Raw genomic sequence first — 15,670 nt, forward strand, 5'->3', positions numbered from 1 at the left:
GTATGAACTTCTCCTACATGTGGCAAAAACTTGTTGCATCTCTTCAGTTTATCTGGCACATATAGACGTTTTCTAGTCTCATTATCCCTGTAGCCTCCAAAAGTCTCTGACTACAGTTCTGAAGCATAATGAGAACAATTAAATATTGTCCATTTTGAATGACAGTTTTAACAGAAATATCCTAAAGGTTCGGATATTACAGACCCTAGAGAATGCTCTGTAATACACAGGCTGTCAGCCCTTGCTGTACTAGCTTTATTATATAATTAAACACCTACTAGAGTTATACCACTGTTTACTTGCATGTGGAAAATATAATTTTCAACCCCACTCAGCTTCTTGCAAGCAGAATCTGCAGAAATCATTTTAGAATGGAGGGTAGACTACTGAAATATCTGAGGGTCATGACATGATAGCAAGTGAGTGAGGAATACCATCATCATCTTTTTTCAGAATCAAAGGCATATCCCCATTCCATGGTCCCCGATATTAACAGTATAGGCACCAATAGGAAAGGAAGGAATCTGGCAAAAAGTTGACAAAGGCCGTTCCTTGCATCCTAACATTAAGAAAAAATATTTCTGTGCAGACTCAAACTCTGAACTAGCAGACAGGTCAAACCTCATTCAAGAAATACCATCTGTGAAAGCAAAAAAGAGGAACATCACTGTATTTCACATACCTAAGTGCCAAAATATAAAGAATTCCTCACCTGAATCTAGTAGGCCTTGATCAAACAGGTTCAGGCGGATGGCAGCCAAACATTTTAGGCCTTGATCAAAGAAATCCCTTTCTCTTTGAAAGGTAGATGGGAAGAGCATTCTCAAGTGTCCTTGTTTTAACATATGATCATGTGTGGAAAATTTTGACAACCAATGGCTAAGAGCAAAGAATGGGCGCCCTTTAATGGACTAAATCTGTAATTCAAAACGAATAAGTAAAAGTGACCTCATATCTTTCTCTCCCTACCTTCTTAACTCTCTCCTTGTCCCTTACTTTTGAATTTTTAAAACATTCTCACACTGCTCCCTGTGTTTAAAATCCTTTTAAATTTCCCAGGACTGCCCCCCTGCATGCAGCTGGCAGGTTCTCCAGCTTCCCTCTCCCCCTGCCCATCCCCACCCCCGGCTCTCTAGACCCTGCCTCCTGGACACCGGCATGTCCAGCATGGAATTAGAGTGCTTTAAAATATTTTCCCCTTGACAAGATTTGGGAGGAAATGCAGAGAAAATTTCTTTCAGCATTTCACATTTCTCAGGACTCCTCTCTCCGACTCCATCTGGTTGGTAGGCTCTCTGACGGGGCTCTGTGGACCCTGCCTACTGGACACTACCATACCCAGCATGGGGTTAGAGTGCTTTAAAATGCCTTTTTTTTTCCTGGACAGGATTTGGGAGGAAATGCAGAGAATCTTTTTCCAGCATTTCACATTTGTCAGGACTGCCGCCCCCCACCATGCAGCTGACTACCCCTCCTCTCCACACAGCTGGCAGGCTCTCTGGCTCCCTCACCTCCACATGGCTGGTGAGCTCTCCAGGTCCCCCCTCCTCCACGCAACTGGAGGGCTCTCTGGGTCCCCCCTCCACCTGGCTGGTAGGCTCTCTGGCTCCACACCATCACACAGTTGGCATGCTCTCCAGACCCTGCCTGCTGGACACTGGCACGTCCAGAACAGGATTACAGGGCTTTAATATGTTTTCTCCCTGGACCTGATTTGGGAGGAAATGCAGAGAAACTTTTTTTAGCATTTCACATTTGCCACCACTAACGCCTGTACCCCACATAACCTCCCCATGGCTGGTGGACTCTCCAGCTCCCTACCGCCAAGTGGCTGGTGAGCTTTCTGGAGGGCTTTCCAGACAGTGCCTACGAGACACTCGCATGTCCAGCATGGGTTAGTGACTTAATGGATGCCAGACTGTGCCTCCCATGTCCCTTACCTACCAGGACTTTACCGTGTCTAATGTGAAAATGCTCTGGAGAAGATGTAGTTTCTTTTCTGCGGAGATTGATTCATTCTCAGCCTTAAGAGCCCAAAAGTGGCTTTGTACAAGAAAAGATAGTGATTGTGAAGCAGCCATTCATTCTATGCCTCTGTGCGTTGTTTCAAATATAAAAATTGTATCTAACATTTGACCTTGAATGCTTTTTTCTAGTAGTGCAAGTGGGAGCGTGAGGAATGCAGTCCTGGCCCAGGTTCAGAGGGGCTCTGTCAGACGTGCCATTTAAAAACAAACAAACAAAAACAACACTAAAAACCCAGGCAAGACCTCATTGCTGAATAACTACAAGAGTGTTAGCAAACTGCTCTTGACAGAAAGTGAACACAGCAATGGCAACATAACATGCTTCAACAGAGAATCAGGGATTCTGAGAACCAGGAACAGCCCTGGTTGTTAGTCAGGGAACAGAGAGACATCCTGCTGTTTCTCGTGGAACTGCACAGTGCCCCCAGCACACCATCAATAATTGCCAGCCCTCCTCACCATGTTCCCTGGCGCCTCCTCATCAGGGGCCCAGAATGCAGGCAGCGGGGAGCAGGGACAGTCTTGCTATCCACCCCCAGGGATGCCCCACACAGCAGAAAACTCACATTCCCCCACATGCAACAGTAAGATTTCCTTGCTTTCCCGCCCCTTAACTCTCTGCCATGAAATAGTGTCACCTGAGTAAAAATGCTATAGGTCAGAAAAAAGTGTTGTTTATTGGTTAATCTGGGTTGGTGCCAGGTAGGGTGGTGGTGGAGGTGTTCTCATAAAGGGCAAGCATACCCCATTTGTGGTGGGGAGGAGGTACTACTTAACAGCAACAGATTCATGTAGCTGTCTGCTCATTCATAAAGTTGTTTTTCAAAGTATCCCTGATTTGCAGTGCACCCATTTCTCTTATTTTGATTGCCCTTGTATTCCACAGTTCATAAGTACCGACCAGGACATCTGCCTCGCATGAAATTTCCCTCCTCCTCCTCCTCCTCCTCGTCCTCACAAAACTTATGAAGCACACAGCAAGTTCCCACAACATGGGAACATTCATTTCACTGAGGTCCAAATGGGTCAGAACACACCTGAATCTAGGTTTTAAATATCCAAAGACACATTCTACCACCATTCTGCCCTTCCTCAGCCTGTAGTTGAAGTGCTCCTTGCTGTGGTCCAGGATACCTGTGTATGTCTTCATGAGCCGTGGGAACAAGTGGTAAGTAGGTTCACCCAATATCACTATGGGTATCTCAAAGTCCACAACGGTAATTTTTCTGGTCTAGGAAGAAAGTCACATTCTGGATCTTTCTGAACAGACCAGAATTCCTAAAAATGCACACACCATGCTCCTTTCACAACCATCCCACACAGATGTCAGTGAAACAACTTTTGTGATCCACCAATGCCTGCAACACCATAGAGAAGTAACCCTTGCGGTTTAAGTCTGCTGAGGTTAGGTGGGTCAGTGTCAGCAGGGGGATGTGTGTTTAATCTATTGCCCCACCGCAGTTAGGAAACTCCATGGCAGCACAACCATCCACTATGTCTGGCACATTTCCTAGATTCACTGTCTTTCATTGCAGAAGGGCATTAATTGCCTTGGCTACTCAGATTGCAACAGCCTCCACTGTAGATCTGCCCACTCCAAACTGATTTCCGTCTGACCAATAGCTGTCTGGCATTGCAAACTTCCACAGAGCAATTTCCACAAGCTTATGAACTGTCAGAGCAGGTCTCATTTTCGTGTCACGGTGCTTTAGAGAAAGGGACAGCAAGTCACAGAGTTCCACAAAAATGGCCTTATGCATACTGAAGTTTTGCAACCACTGCTGATTGTCCCATACCTGCAAAATGATGCAGTTTTACCAGTCTCAGCTGGTTCTGCAGGTCCAGAATTGATGCTCCACTATGTGTCATGTATTCCTCTGCATGCCTCCTCTCCGGTGCCAGATAGTCATCTGAATCAAGATCCTCTTCCTTCTCCTCCCAGTTGCTTAGGCTCCCAAGATACTGCAGTACACTTCTGGAAGTGATCATAACACACTGTGCAACAGCTTTTAGCTTCTCCACATCTATGCTAGCCTTGTAATGGTGTGTGCTAGGCTGTGGAAAAATGTTGTGAAAATGCCTTTGGGAGTTTGTTTTCAGAGGGAGAAGGAAGTGAGGGCAAAGCACTCGGGATGGTGACATCAGACACCCACAACCACTTGTGGCACTTTTTTTCCCCGTAACACACTGACACAGGTGCCCAGAATGTAACGGGGGCTGCAGGAACTGTGGGGTAGATATCCACAATGCACTGCTGACTCAGTCGAGCTTAGTAAAGGTAATGAGAACACAGTATGTCAACTTTCTGAACATGTGGACACTCATCATCAACTTCATAAAATCTAGAGGTAAAAAGTCGAGTTTAATTAATTTGACTTTATTTTCTAGTGGAGATGTAGCCGCAGTGACTTTATAATTGGCGGTTTCTGAATTCAAGTGATAAAAATACCCTTTATCCTTTTTTTTGGGGGGGGGGTGTTAGGAGGGAAAAGAAAAACAAATTTGTTTATCCAATAACTACCAGACATGGTTCCTCAGTTTGTGTGTCTGTGTCTCTTTCCCAGTGCGGGTTGCTTATATATGTGATGACCCTGCTCCCTGTCTTGTATTTAAGGCCTTGTCTACATGAAGCAGTATAGGGATGTGATATTTTTAAACTGCATTAACATGGTGCATATTAACTGACCTGTGTAGACCATGGGGATGTTGACTAAAGGCTCCCTAGTGTGTGTTACCATTCTCGGGAATAAATGCACAAAACCTAGCATTTAATAAGAAGGATGCAAAGCTTTTAAAAATGATGTCTATGACAATTTTACATACAAAACCAAATAAATTAGATCCTATTTAGAAAAGAATTTTGGGAAGTGTGTGCAGAAAAAAAAATCTCATTACTGTATCTGAAAGCCCCACCCCCCACCCCCATGATTTTTGCATACCTCTGCTGAAATTAAACAAAACAACAACAACAAAAACCAACAAAAAATATAACTAGAGTATCCCTTCTCCTTCCCCCAAAATGAAATTAGTAAACCCTGAAAGCCCGATAGAGATTAAAGGAGATGCTGCAGGCAGGCCTGCTGATGGGGGGAGAGGCAACAAAAGAAGCAATTTCCTTGGGCCCAGTGATTCAAAAGGGTCCAGGGCTCCAGCTATCATCAGTGTGGTTACCAGTGTCCTACATCCTTTAAAGCACCATGGAATGTTACTGTAGGTTGTTCCAGGCAGCTCTGGGGGAAGGTTGGGGGATGGCACACTCCAGGCAGCACTGAGGGCTGGCTGCCTCCAGCCTCACCCCTTCTCCCTGAGGTGGCCCCCATCCCTTCTGGAGTGAAGAGCCACCCTTGCCCCTTGCCCAGGGCCCAGCAAATCCAGGTGCAGGCTGCAATAACTTTAGTTAAGTTTGTATGAGACTTTTCCTTGTAAAGACCCTTTTTCAGTTACTTACAACTGTGCTAACATAACATGTTTGAGTTAAAATTTTCCATGCTAGGCATCTGCATCAGTATGAATTTGTGGGGGAAAGTTTCAGCCAAAACAGTTAAGTCATTTCTGAGAATGAACGTAAGTGAAAATGTTGGATTTTAGCCAGGTTAAAAAAATCTTGTTACCCTCTCTGAGAAGTATTAGTATCTGTAGGCTTCAGAGCAGGGGGCTGGCATTTGGCATGGTTACATTGTTGGTAAAAGAAACCTCTGACAATCTGATGGAGCGTCAGCCACACCTGGCATTTATAAATTGAAAACTTTCACTTCACACGTGTTCAGTAAAGATGTGCTAAGCTGCAGCTAAAGTTTCTAAGGACTCCACCTGCACTGAACAGGCTCCATCCCCTTACCGCAATGCACATGTGACCCACAGGAAGGTTCAACTGCTTCATCCTGGGGATGCAGAGGATGAGCAGTCCGTCTGCAATAGAGGCACAAAAACAGCCCCACTGTGCTGTTTATTGGTTTTGCTAGCACTCCAGAATAATGTCCTAGTTCTGCACACATGCGCTCAATGTTAAATTCACAAATATCAAATTAAACTTAAATAAGGCTTGTAATATTTTTTTCTGCTGAGAATTCTTAGCATGTCCTGGGATTTATTTGCATCTGCATCAGAAATGAAGGACAAAGAAGCCTTTCATTATCTGACGAAGTGGGTCTTTGCCCATGAAAGCTTATGCTCCAAAATGTCTGTGAGTCTATAAGGCGTCACAGGGCTTTTTGTTGTTTTTTCTTTACCTGTTTTCTTCTGAGGTCAACACAGTTTCATTAACTCTGCCGTTAAGCAGATTTTCTTCTGACAGTTACACACATGGTATGCCCTAATTATTCATTAGCCCAAAACACTTAATGTTCAGCTCTTTTACAGTTCTAATTATCCAACAGTTAAATATGCACCACTACAGATCTTCTCCTTTTTTTCTGAATAAAAAACTTGTTGAATTACAAGAGGGTCTGAAAGACAAACCAGTACCATTAAACGTTTCCACAGTGTGTCATGATCATGCCTAAAAAGGGCATTGTAAAGTTTGCTGCCAAAGTGAGAGAAGGGAAGCATGGAAAATGTATCCTCATTTGCTTCTGTGGAGCAGAATAAGTAGGGTGACCATCCGGGTCTTGGGGCCACAGCTCCTGCTGCAGGGGAGCTCCTCCATGGGGCAGCTGCCTCATTTCTCAGCAAACCATGGCAGCAGCCCCCACTGCCAGTGACCTCTGCCACAGGATGGTTGCCTTGTTTCCTGGCACCCCACATCTAGGGGAGGCAGCTTCCACTGTAGAGAATCTCCTCTGTGAGATGGCTGCCCTATTTCCCAATGTGGCAGCCCATGCTGCTAGGGACCCCTGCCACCAGCTGCTGCTGCTTTCCCTGCCTCCCCACCCCCAGCACTGCTAGATGGCTAGGAAGCCCTTATTCTCAACATCCCCACTGCCAGGAGGTTGGAGAGCCCCTATCCTCCGCTGTGGCGCTCCTATCCCTGGTGCCTCTCCACAGGGTAGCTCCCCATCACTGAGGAGACCTGACATGGGACAGCAGCCCCTCAACCCCAGCGTTCAGTGTCACATATTTGCCATAGGGCAATGTGGTCACCCTAAGAATAAGAAACACCTAATTCACTGGTATGGAGACAGAAAAACAATTTAATGTAGCTCATTTTTCCTACAGTATTTTTCCAGAAGCATTTGTATTAGCTCCCTCTTCTCTCCCTCCCCAAAGGCAGTGTAGAGCACTTCTAAAACCTATATCAGTATAAGAGTTCAGTATCAGGGAACAAGAATGCACAGTGTCATTGCTTGGCAGAGCTGCAAGCTGTCCTTCCCCCACTTTACTGGGTAGCTTTTCTATGGGATGTAACCATCTGAATTTTCTCAGCTGAGGAGGTTTATAGAATGCAGGGAACAAGAATCTCATGGGAAAATGCCTTTCGTAAACTTTTCCCTGTTACTTTTCTTGACTTGTTTGGTTTTTTTTATGCTCAACTGCATGAAGTGTGTCTGCCACAGTATATAGTTATTATATAAACATAACTTACTATCTTGATGCATAAGTTCACTGAAAAATTACTTCAGAAGATGACATCACAGCAGTTTCTGATTGATTGCGGATGGCTTTAAAACAAGAAAAAGCTAATAATAAGAAGGGATATGAATGTAAGCGTGTGAACCCTGGATGCCAGGAAATCATTTCTGTCAGACATAGTGCAGTTTACATAAACCATGGATGATCGTCTTAAGAGTTTTTTAAAAATCAATTTACTTTTTGTTATATAAAAAGCATTTATTAAATGTTTCTTCTTTTCCCCATAAAATAATCACAGGACTGGTTTGTTAGTTTAAAGGATAAACTGAAATCAATCCATTTATAGGAATAGGCTCAGACCTCTAGGAAACTGGATTACTGCTTCATACTGAGAGATGGTCCCTGTAAATCATTTTTAATTCCCAAGTTTCATTATGTTAAGATAGTGCAGGCGACTCAGCCTCTTCAGTAACAAAGACAGAAGATAATTCCTGGGACATTTCTCTAACTTGCAGATGTAGCAGCATTAGTGCTTCATTTAGTGGAAGACAACGGAAAACTTTGTTGGCATATGCAGCTCCTATTGACTCTAATTTGTGTAGCAGAGCCTCCCAAATGGTGTTCCGCAGAACCCCAGGGTTCCACTAAGTGAAGATAAGGGTTCTAAGACAAATTGATCAGGGTTGGCAACCTGCAGCTCTGGAGCCACGTGCGGCTTTAAGGAGCCATTTGCGGCTCTGGACACTGCCACTGCTGACTCCTCACATATGTATGCAGAGGGCCCGTCGATCACAAAGTAGCTTGTGCATGTGCAATGGGGATGGTGCAAGGGGAGCCAACAGCTATCTGGAAGGGGAGTCAGAGGGGTCCTGCAGTTCCTGCATCATCCCTGCCTTTCATTGGCTGTGACTGGCTCTCATGTTGCCATGGAACAGCTGTAGGGAGCAGGTGTAGCCGCTCCATGACCCAGAAGGGGAAGAATCCTACCCTGAACCTTGTTGGATAGTATTTAGCCCTGCTCCCTTACCTGACCAGAAGGCAAAGGTTGGAGCTACCAGTATAAAAACCTCAGTAAGGGCCTAGCTACCAGAGACTCCAGACAGAGACTATGAGCTCTCAGGCTGGAAGGAGGAGCACCCACTCCAGGAGGCTGAGAACTGGCCTGGACCACCAGAATCCCTGCTAGATGACTTGGCGGAGGAACTACCCATTGTGACTGAGGTGCCACACACCTCCAGACATGGAGGTGCCTGACTGGTGCCCAGCCATGGAGGCCAAAAACTGGCCTGGACAGCTGCTGGAAGACCCTGAGGAGGGACTACTTGCTGTGGCCCCTGCCCAGACCCTGAGAAGCTCAACAAGTAGCTTACACCAGGTATGAAGAGAGGGGGAGATAGGGAAGTGGCCCAGGAGTAAGAGGGGTCAGTGTGTTTTGGTGTGGATCCCTGCTGGCCCTGCCAGCAGACCACTGCTGCTAACAGGGCCCTGGGTTGGGGTGCACTACAGTGGGTGGGCCTGTGCCCCTGCCGCCACCTCTAACCTGTGGCTGGTGGTCTTCCCTGCCCCACCCCCAGTCCAGGAGTGTGCCTGGGTTGCCTAGCACTCTATCTGCTTGTGAGGGCCTCAGCCTACTGTCTGTGTATTGTCTGTGACTGTTTGCTGCCCTGCCTTGCACCAGGGCCTGGCTTATTGACATGATATTGACTATTGTGTGTTGTCCTGCCCTGTACCAGGGCTTGGCCCCTTTATCTTTGGGATCAGACTCACTGGGTTGCTTGCCTGGGAGTCAGATGTTGGACCACTGAGGCATGAACACTGGACTGAGCCCCAGGACTATAATGTGTAGGGAGCGGGTGTGGCCACTCCCTGAGGCAAGTAGCCTACAACAGCCAGTGAAATCAGCCTTTCAGGACTAGAGTCAGAGGAACAGTGGTGGCTAAGATACATTTGACTGCCATGCTGGGTGAAGTAATGGGAGGAGTTAACTTGAACAGAGTTTGTTCAGGCGGTGTTAGCCTGGGGGCCTCTTTAGGTGGATGGGTTATTCCTGAGGGCCAGTTTTGGGCTGAGATGGGTTAATTCTGGGGATGGGGGGGCCAGGTTTGGGACTGAGAGGGGTTAAGCCATATATAAGACTGTTAGGGGTTCTGCAAAATTCTTTCAATTTTTTTTAAAAGGGTTCCATGGCCAAATAAAATTTGGAAACACCAGTGTATGGGACAAGATCCAAATGCTGAATTTCATTTTAGGGAGGACTGTCAGTTGGGCTCATTGCCTGAGCACTAAAGTCATGTTAAAAATAATAATGTACCTGTTACTGAATGTTTTAGCACAGAATATTAAACTCCTATATACATTGTGATTTACAGAACACTTGTGTCCTGGCTTAAAATGTGTCCTACAAATGCCTTTAGAGTGGCATCCCCCCATGCACACTATCAAGTTGTAACTGATATTTATCTTTAAAGCACTGTTTCACTTAGAAAATGAAGCCCACATCACATTTGCATGACTTTCTCAGGCTGCGTAAGCCTCCTTAAACAAATTTGGAGCAATGTATCTTTGTTTGTTCAATGGTGTATGCCCAACGAAAAATCAAACATGGGAAATGATATACAGAGAATGGCTTTCCATGCTGGGCCTGTCAGCCGTTTTGAGCCTTTCCCAGAACGGAGAAGATAAGTGCAATGAGGGAAACTTGTGAAATTGCCTATGTGCCAAAACACTGGTGGTGAGGGTCACAATGCTGCCACTCATCCATGCTGCTGATTTTAACAGGAAGGTTCTTAGGGGAAAAAATAAACATTGAAAAACCTTTAAAAAGAAGGAAGAAAATAAAAATGCAAATCAAAGCTGATTTTTTTCTAATGATTTTGAGAGGTTCAGTAACAATGACGTCTTTAAAAAAAAGCAGTCCATTAGCTCTTTAAAGACTAACAAAATAATTTATTAGGTGATCAGCTTTTGTGGGACAGACCCACTTCTTCAGATCATAGCCATACTAGAACAGACTCCTTTAATCCCACTGAAGTTAATCAACTTTCCAAACTCCTCCAAATTTAAATCCTGATAATTGAACCCATCTTTTGTTCTTTTTCTCAAATGCAAAAGGAGAGAGGAGCCAAAATCTGTATTAACACCTTCCTTATTAAGCTGTGCTGCACTCTTCACTGTAGAATCATTCACACAGATTACTCAAATAACATCAGCATGAGAAAGTCACTCTTGTGAGTACCTGTGTGCAGTGGATCTCAAGCGTATGCCTGAGGACTTTTTCAAGGTATCAGTGCACTATCTTCTGCTAAGCTTGTTGCCTTTTTCTCTCTGAATAGTAACAGAGGTAGCTGTGTTAGTCTGTATCTTATCAAAACAAAAAAGCAGTCATGTAGCACTTTAGACATTAACGAAAGACTTTGGTAGGTGATGAGCTTTTGTGGGGCAGACATACTTTTTCAGATCTGGAGACAGTGCTGTACTAAATCTCCAGATCTGAAGAAGTGGGTTTGTCCCATGAAACCTCACCACCTAATTGTCTTTAAAGTACTACATGATTGTTTTTTTATATTTTGGTGTGAACATTTGTGTGAAGAAGAACAGTGAGTGCTCCAAGACAATGGTAATAGTAAGGTTGTTGCTGGAAGTAAACAGAAATCTGACCCCTCTGGATAGATAGTGTATAAGAGATAGTTGCTATAAGGAGGCGGGGAAGATAGTAAAGATGCTAGTTTACTAGCCCAGATGAACCTCGAGCCAAGAGCAATAAAATTGCTACCTGTTGCATGAACTTGAACTGTCCTGTGGCTTTTACTCTAAATATGTGCTGTAATTTCCAGTGTGCTAAGAAAGATGTTCATCTAATGCATTAGTTAGACATTTGTGGGCCGTGTCTACACGTGCCCCAAACTTCGAAATGGCCATTCAAATGGCCATTTCGAAGTTTACTAATGAAGCGCTGAAATGCATATTCAGCGCTTCATTAGCATGCGGGTGGCCGCGGCGCTTCGAAATTGACGCTCCTTGCCGCCGCGCGTCTTGTCCAGACGGGGCTCCTTTTCAAAAGGACGCCGCCTACTTCGGAGTCCCGTGGGGACTTATTGGCTGTGTCTACACGTGCCCCAAACTTCGAAATGGCCATGCAAATGGCCATTTCAAAGTTTACTAATGAAGCGCTGAAATGCATATTCAGCGCTTCATTAGCATGCAGGCGGCAGCCGTGCTTCAAAATTGACGGTCCTTGCCGCCGCGCGGCGCGTCCAGACGGGGCTCCTTTTCGAAAGAACGCCGCCTACTTCGAAGTCCCCTTATGCCCATGAGCTCATGGGAATAAGGGGACTTCGAAGTAGGCGGGGCCCTTTTGAAAAGGAGCCCCATCTGGACGCGCCGCGCGGCGGCAAGGAGCGTCAATTTCGAAGCGCGGCTGCCGCCCGCATGCTAATGAAGCGCTGAATATGCATTTCAGCGCTTCATTAGTAAACTTTGAAATGGCCATTTGCATGGCCATTTCGAAGTTTGGGGCACGTGTAGACACAGCCATTCCCATGGGGACTTCGAAGTAGGCGGCGTCCTTTCAAAAAGGAGCCCTGTCTGGACGAGACGCGTGGCGGCAAGGAGCGTCAATTTCGAAGCGCCGCGGCCACCCGCATGCTAATGAAGCGTTGAATATGCATTTCAGCACTTCATTAGTAAACTTTGAAATGGCCATTTGAATGGCCATTTCGAAATTTGGGGCACATGTAGACATAGCCGTGTTGTGGAAAAAAATATTGGGTGAGGCTAGTTGTGTACTGTTATGTTTTGGTAAGAAGTAGCCTTTGGTATTTTTCTGGGTTAGCAGGGATTGAACTTAGTAAAGCAGAAGTGCCAGTGAAGTGTAAGGAGGTTTGAGTAAGTAAAGACTGCAGGGCTTGAGCCTGAATTAATCGATCTACCTTTCTGGGTGAGCAGTTACCTAGACACATGGTAGTCTCAATAGTAGGGGCTATAGTGTGTTTATTTCAAGGAAAACTTGCACTATGAGTAATTTAAACTCCTATCTGTATGCAGCTTGCTCTGTGAATATCACTTTTTATTCCTGAATGTCAGATGCACTCCTCCTACACTAGCCCCCTCCTTCGAAGGGGACATGGAAACAAGCCAGATCGGTGAATACAAATAAGGTGCTGCGCTGCATATGCAGCACCTCATTAGCATAACTCTCGATGCACGAACATCAAAGTTGCTAACGTCAAAGCGCTGGCAAGCAGTCTAGCCGAGTGTACTTCAAAGTATCCGCACAACTGCAAAGTTCCCTTACTCCCCAAACACTCTTTTGGGAGTAAGGGAACTTTGAAGTTGCGCGGGTACTTCAAAGTGCCCACAGCTAGACTGCTTGCCAGCGCTTCGAAGTCAGCAACTTCGAAGTTCGCGTGGTAAGAATTATGCTAATGAGGTGCTGCATATGCAGTGCAGCACCTTATTTGTATTTACCGATCTGGCTTGTTTCCGTGTCCCCTTCGAAGGTGGGGGCTAGTGTAGATGAGACCCTCGTGTATTCAATTATGCATAATAGTATATAGCACTCAATTAGCACTCCTTTGAAAAGAGCTTAATTATCACTTAAATCCCATGTAAGCCCACAAAATACAATTTCTGTTTATGGTGTCCCTTTGCACAGATTTCCCTTGCAATTGATAAAGTTTAATACACTTGAAAACAGATCACTTGTTACATATTTATTTGAGGGAAAACACTGCAAGGATGTCTTTCAGCTGATTATTCATATTCCTTTTAGGTTTTGATTCTGCATAATTCTTTAGCTAAATAAAGATTTTCATGATATACCAGAAACATAAGCCACAGAGCAGGGAAGACCATGATGTGTCCTTAATAGCAGCACTAGCAACCTTTCTTTACGCTAATAAGCATTCTAAGTTCCTTGAATTTCTCACAGTTACTTTTTCCACATCACTGTAAAGCTGTCTCTTCACCTCAGCATTCTGTAGGATGGTTTTAAAAGTTACTACAATCAAAATCTGACCTTTGAGTCTCCTTAAATGAGCAGCTGTTATGTATTAGATATCTTTATTATAGAAATAAATATTTCTGTGATGTTGCTTGTTCTCTAGGCCATGTTTCACAAGGGTGACTAAATTGTAAGATACGTTGTCAATCTCTTTAGGTTTTCAAGCTTACATGATGTTTTTGTGATTAAACCTAAATAAACAACCCAAGTTCAAAAAGCAACATTTTCCACATCAAAAAGATTGCTTAGTAAGTGATAACTTTTTGTTACTTAGGAGTAAGCAGCAGAAAAACAACTTTGCTTCAGGCAGTTTTTTTCAGTTGAAGGGCTTACAATATGTGTTATTTCTTTGTAATTAGTTCAGCAAGCTACAATAAAGTGGGTTCAGCAAATATAACTTAGTTAACTGTAACTTTTACTAAGCCATTTTGAATTTGTATAATAAAACTAAGTCTAGAACAATATGTTACATTAATACAATAATCTTCTGTTCAGTTAAAGCCAAATTCTAATTCAGAATCTATCTGTAGTTATCCCTGTGCACTCTTGTAGGTGTTGGTGGGGACTGAATGGGTGTTACCCAAGAAAAGAGTTTGGCTATAGACTTAAAATGTTCCGTTGACAAAGAAAACAGTGTTTTCAGAAAGGAATGTGTATCAAGATGCTGCTTAAAAGTTCTGACACATTATTAAGAAGTATGTATAGGGATACAGCCAATTTTTAAAAAGATATTGTCTCATCTACTTCATTATAAAAGTTTCTTTAGACTTAAAACTTATTTTCAAACACTAGATACCATGACAATGCTGTAAACTGTCAACTCCCATAGGACCAGGCAATATATAGCCATAACATTTATTATTTTAGTTCTTAGAGGTTAGACCTCCCTGGTCCAGCACCCTTGGGACTTGAGCTGTCCTGAAGGAAGGAGTTTGCCTGATCAGGGGAGGTCGCGCCACACGGGGCTGTCCTATTCCAGCCAGCAGGGCTCCTTGCCCCCAGCAGCTTTGCAGCCTGGGCTAGAAGCAGCTACCTGCCCTGGGCCTGCAATGTCTCTACATCCTTGGCCGCTAGGGCTCCCCATCCCAGGGATGGCTGCTCTGCATCCCAGGCTCACAGACTGGCAATTATTTCATGCTCTTGGCCATCAGGGCTCCTGGCCCCACCATTGGCAGCAGGTGCTCCTTGCCCCTGACTGCCGGGGCTTCCTGCTTAGGGTTGGTATTTGCACCCCCAGCTGCTCCACTCTCAGCTCCCATGGCTCCCTTCCCAGCAGCTCCACTCCTAGCCAGTGAGGCTGCTTGCTGTGAGACCGAGCTACCAGCCGCGGGCAACTTCTGTGTTGCCAGATTGGAGAGTCCAAGGCCAGAGAGGTTCAACCTATAGTAGTTTAAATCAGAAGAAAAAAGTCCATCCTACCTCATGTAGGGCCAGCCAGTGTCCTTGTGGGAGAGGCTCCTCAACTCCTTAGCACTCTGGCCTCCCCTTTCTCCCTTCAAATTTTGTTCTGTTCTTCTCTCACCCATATCCGTATTCTACCAGTCTTCTTCCACAATAATTTTCCTCTCCCTCATCTCCTTCATTAGCCCTTCCTCCTCCAAGTCTTTGCACTGCTTCTGAAGTGTGTGGGAAATACATTTCTGGATTGTAGTTTAAATGAATTATTCTTCAAATTTCTTTATTAATACACCTCATAAGGAATCTACTGTATTATATTAAAAGAAATCTGAATCTTTTCATGTCTGTGTCATTACAGACAATCTTGCTGATGGGTATTTTGAAATAAATTACCAAAATAATTGAAATTGACAGTATTATATTGTGTTAATTTGACAAAATGTGCAGGATTTGGCAGAACTTTAAAATATTGTAAACAGACTTTTCAGTTTTTTGAGCACAAAATTCCCTCAGGAGTAATACCTAAGCTCACAACCTTCCGGAAGTTCCATATAAATATTTTAAAGATAAACCATGACTACACCTAAGTGAAACTTTTTTTTTTTGAACCTTGTATATTCTCCAGGTGCACAGCTGGTTTTGTTTGATAGTGTTTGTGAAAATGGAAACAGGAATCTTTACTGGTTCATTTACTGTAACAAAGTAATGTGATCATTTTTATCACAGTCTGGGAGCT

Source organism: Carettochelys insculpta, chromosome 8 (genome assembly GCF_033958435.1).
Source record: "Carettochelys insculpta isolate YL-2023 chromosome 8, ASM3395843v1, whole genome shotgun sequence".
Classification (NCBI taxonomy): domain Eukaryota; kingdom Metazoa; phylum Chordata; order Testudines; family Carettochelyidae; genus Carettochelys; species Carettochelys insculpta.